The following is a 5,337-nucleotide window of genomic DNA, read 5'->3' as shown; positions in this document are numbered from 1 at the left end:
ATTGTATTTGTGAAAGAACACGCTGTTTCAAGAAGTGAACATTCAGAATACAAACAAGGCTTTTAAAATGAAAGTGTTCTAGTAAAAAAAAAGTTAAAATTCAATAAACAAGAAATAAAAAATAGGAAAGGTGCATTTTATTTTTGCTCAGATTGTTAATGGAGACTTGTTTTATGGTTTTTATAGTTGTGTCTGATGCATGTTGTAACATGATAAATACAATGCATTGTGTAGCTACAGTTTTCTGGAAAAGTTGGCCTTTTAGGAATCGTTTTTCAGATCTTCGTTAAGTTTTGTCTTTCAATTTTCAAAAAGAAAGAAAATGAGTTAGAGGGCCAGTCCAGGAAGTTCAGCATCTGAGTATGTGCCAGAAAGAGCTAACAGAGAACATGGTGGGGGGAAACCAAAGAAGTAACTCAGAAAGTTCCCCAAATTGCAGGATGAGAATATCCAGAATGAAAGGGGACATTAGGGAATGGGCTGAGTAGGTGAAAGTAAATCTATATTAATACAGTGTATAAAATTTCAAAACTTTGTGACAAAGAGACAATTCTTCAAATGCCTGGAGTGAGTCAAGGGGATATTTCTACAGTACAAAAGCTCAAGAGTCAGAAAGATATTGAACTTTTTTTTTTAAAAGCATTTTAACTTTATTTATTTAGTGACAGAGACAGAGAGAGGAGCAGACAGGAAGGGAGGGAGATGAGAAGCATCAATTCTTCATTCGGCCCCTTAGTTGTTCATTGATTGCTTTCTTATATGTGCCTTGACCAGGGAGCTCCAGTAGAGTGAGTGATCCCTTGCTTGAGCCAGCGACCTTGGGCTCAAGCTGGTGGGCCTTGCTCAAACCAGATGAGCCCACGTTCAAGCTGGTGACCTCGGGGTCTTGAACCTGGGTCCTCCACATCCCAATCCGATGCTCTATCCACTGCACCACTGACTGGTTAGGTGATATTGATCTTAAAATTAGTTCTGGGCCCTGGCTGAGTAACTCAGTTGGTTAGAGTGTCATCTGGATATGCCAAAGTTAGTTGAGGGTTCGATTCCTGGTCAGGGCACAGACAAGAAGCAACTAATGAATGCATAAATAAGTAGAACAAGAAATCAATGTTTCTCTCTTCCCCATTCTCTCTTTCTAAAATCAATAAAAATTTTAAAAATTAAATAACTGGAGACATTCCCAGAAGGAAGGCAATGCTTACATGAAAGAAAAAGAATTCTGGAAGCTAGAACATAATGCCTTAAATATTGCAGACCCTCTGCTTGCCTTCGGCAGAGAATAAATTGACAGCCAAGGTTGGGAAGGGCAGTCATCGGACTGTGCAGAGTTAGGCAGAGGGTCAGCGATCATTCCTCCTGCTTTCATTTTTACCCTCTGAAGTACCTGCTGCTTTCAGTTCAGAGCCTTTTGGTGGTGCCGCAATGTACATTTTCCCTACTGTTGACTAAGACTTGAGCTTTTTCAAGTCTGCTCAATTTCCGCTCATAATTTTCCTTCCAGCTTTGAAAACAGTTACTATGAGCTTCTCCACCACACCCTGCTTTTTGTCCTTGTGGGCAAAGAATGAAAAAGAGCTAAATCCTTATCCTCTGTGTTGGGAAGTAGGTTTATAGTTTTGAGTACAGTTTATTCTTGTATTATTATTTATTATATTGTTTTTCATGGGAACATCTGTAAGCTTGCTTTTACCCCACTCTATCTATAAAAGGATAATAGTGGACTGGAAGGAAACCCACTGAACTGTTGTTTTTCTGTCAAGAAAGGGGAAGATGGGGACTGACCTGTGGTGGCGCAGTGGATGGAGCATCAACCTGGAACGCTGAGGTTGCTGGTTCAAAACCCTGCACTTGCCTGGTCATGGCACTTATGGGAGTTGATGCTTCCTGCTCCTCCCCACTTCTTTCTCTTTCTCTCTCTCTTCTCTCTACAGTGAATAAAGTCTTTAAAGAAAGGGGACTATGGGAGGAAAAGTGGGAAGGGGTGTTGGTCAGAGAGGACTTCAGATAAATATGTTACACTTTATTTCTTTTTTAAAGAATAGTATGGGCCCTGGCCGGTTGGCTCAGCAGTAGAGCATCGGCCTGGCGTGTGGGGGACCCGGGTTCGATTGCCAGCCAGGGCACATAGGAGAAGCGCCCATTTGCTTCTCCAGCCCCCCTCCTTCCTCCCTGTCTCTCTCTTCCCCTCCCGCAGCCAAGGCTCCATTGGAGCAAAGATGGCCCGAGCGCTGGGGATGGCTCCTTGGCTTCTGCCCCAGGCACTAGAGTGGCTCTGGTCGTGGCAGAGCAACGCCCCGGAGGGGCAGAGCTTCGCCCCTGGTGGGCGTGCCGGGTGGATCCGGTCAGGCGCATGCAGGAGTCTGTCTGACTGTCTCTCCCCGTTTCAAGCTTCAGAAAAAAAAAAAAAAAGAATAGTATGGAAGCAAATATAATAAAATGACTTCTATCTCCATTAAAATTTTTTTTCATTCATTACTTTTAGAGAGAGAGGAAGGGAGAAAGAGATAGAAACATCAATCTGTTCCTGTATGTGCCCTGACCAGGAATCAAACCAACAACCTTTGTGTATCAGGATGATGCTCTAGTCAACCGAGCTATCTTCCCAGGGAATAAAATGATTTTAAAAGAGTTATTATGCCTGGCTAGGTGGTGGTGCAGTGGATTGACTATTGAGCTGGGATGCCGAGGATCCAGGTTTGAAACCCCCAACATTGCTGGCTTGAGCATGGGCTCACCAACTTCAGTATGGGATCATAGACATGACCCCATGGTCACTGGTTTGAGTCCAGAGGTTGCTGGCTTGAAGCCCAAGGTCACTAGCTTGAGTCCAAGGTCGTTGGCCTGAGCAAGAGGCCACTGGCTCGACTGTAGCCCCACCCCACCCCATCAAGGCACATATGATAAAGCAGTCAGTGAACAACTAAAGTGACTCAACTGTGAGTTGATGCTTCTCATCTCTCTACCTTCTGTCTCTTTGTCTCGCTAAAATAAAATAAAATAAAATAAAAACTGTTGTTATTCCTGAGTAGTGGGAATATGATTATTAGGTTATTCTCTGCACTTCTTTTTATATTTTTTAACGTCTTAGATTTTTAAAAGTTCAGGCAAAGGAAGAGATGGGACAGTGGACAAACTCCTTAAAAGAAGTTGGGACCAACAGAGTCAGGCCTCACAAACTTAGGATGGTGGACGAGTGAATTTGAGTTTGTTCTGACTGAGTTTGGGAGTGGTACGAGCCTGCCAGAACAGTGAACACATGAAGACCCGTTCTCAAGGCAGCACCTAGGCTACAGGGAGTCCCACCAACCAAGCTCCTCTTAGACCCTGAAGTGTTTCTTTTGAAGACTTAATTCAGGGCCTTTGGTGGAAAGTGGCCTCTATAGCTCAGTCATAAGATCTGGTACTCCTATAAAAATACAAGATTTCTGCCTGACCAGGCGGTGGCACAGTGGATAGAGTGTCGGACTGGGATGCAGAGGACCCAGGTTCGAGACCCCGAGGTCGCCAGCTTGAGTGCGGGCTCATCTGGTTTGAGCAAAAGCTCACCAGCTTGGACCCAAGATCTCTGGCTCGAGCAAGGGGTTACTCAGCCTGCTGAAGGCCCGCAGTCAAGGCACATATGGGAAAGAAATCAATGAACAACTAAGGTGTCGCAACGAGAACCTGATGATTGATGCTTCTCATCTCTCTCTGTTCCTGTCTGTCCCTATCTATCCCTCTCTCTGACTCTCTCTGTCTCTGTAAAAAACAAAACAAAACAAAAACAAAAAAACAACCAAGATTTCTTTGGTTGGGAGAATGTCTATGGTACTGGACCTCCAGCAGCAGCCAGAGGTCTGCATTCACAGGTGGGCTCACAGTGCCCTCTACTGGTCAAATAGTCTCTGTCAACCTCCACCGCCAGGCATAAAAAGGTAGCATTTCTCATCTTTTAAAAGCCTAGAATGAACTCCCCCTATATCCCATTCTCCATCCTTCACATAACTATTCCCACTAAAGAAAGAATGGAGGGAATGTCCCTGGAGATGAAAAGAAGGAAGAAAATTGTTAACATATCTTATTTCAGAAAAGATAGACAACACTGATAAATTTTGTTTTGGATACTGTTGTTGATAAAGATTTTTAAAGTAGCAGTGATGGCCAGAATGAGCAAGGTAAGCACGGGATACAGAGCGGCCAGAGGGAATGCAACACAGGAAATCTAGATAGAAGGATAAACCAATGGTCAGAACTGAGTAGAAAGGGTTGGGATTCAGTCAGGAAGACTTTGGACCCAGTATCTGTCACTTAGTAGCTGTGAGGTTGTGGGAAGATCATTTTGATTCACTGAACTTTTCTTATTAAAAAAAATAACTAGCTCGTCAGATCCCTCAGAATTAAACAAGAGGCAGAATGCAGTGCCCACAAGCCAACTCTGGAGCCAGAGTTGGAATGGAATTGAACCATTACTACTTACTGTGTGGCCTCGGGCAAATTTTCTAAACTTTATGGGTCTTAGCACCTTGGGAGTGTTAACAGTGCCCCAAAGGTCTGTTGTGAGATTCCAGTAATTCAAGTGAAGTCCTTGGAAGAGAGCCTAGTGAGCATTCAATAAGACTTAGCTATTATTATTTTAATAATATACATGTACCTGGAATATGACCAGATTAGTAAAGTTAGTTCCCCTCTCCCAGCAATTCAGCTCTGGGCAAAATGCTTAGTCCCCATCACATGAGCCACTCCCCAAACAAGTCTGGTCAGTACTCCACAACACCTCCCAGTTGTATCACCCCCTTTCTTCCACAGATCTACTTTCCACATGGTCCCGAGTCCTTGCAACCCAGTTCCCAGTTTTCTACTGACATCTTTTCAGAGGAAGTAGAGTCAACTCCCCTGAGCGAAGCCTGACTTTCTTTGACTGATTGCCCAGGGAAGGAAGCTATTCAACAGAATGCACTTGGTCCCCCTGACATCCCTTGTAGAAAGCAAGAGGCCCCCAGAGGTGGGGCCCAAGATTGCCACAAGGAGCCACACTCATCTACACTAGCAGGCAGGGGAATGCATGCTTCCTCCTCACTCCAGGGGCAGGCTGTGTGTTCTTAATCACTAAAATCAGTGAGGCAGCTATGGCCACAGAAGAGTTTTTGTCCATACAGAACCAACTGGTCAGGAAGGACGGCCAGTACAGTAAGCTGACCTCAGCCAAACATCTGTCAGTCATGACCTCGTTAGCACCAAGCTCTTGGCCTTTCAGAATAGCCTGATGGAAGACAAATGAGATCGGGTCCACGTAAACAGTTAGCTGGAGACGGGGGCCAATGGAAACGAAGCACACCCAGAGTTTATACAAAACCCTTT

Source organism: Saccopteryx bilineata, chromosome 2 (assembly GCF_036850765.1).
Source record: "Saccopteryx bilineata isolate mSacBil1 chromosome 2, mSacBil1_pri_phased_curated, whole genome shotgun sequence".
Lineage (NCBI taxonomy): Eukaryota > Metazoa > Chordata > Mammalia > Chiroptera > Emballonuridae > Saccopteryx > Saccopteryx bilineata.
Note: the sequence above shows the minus strand (reverse complement) of the source record.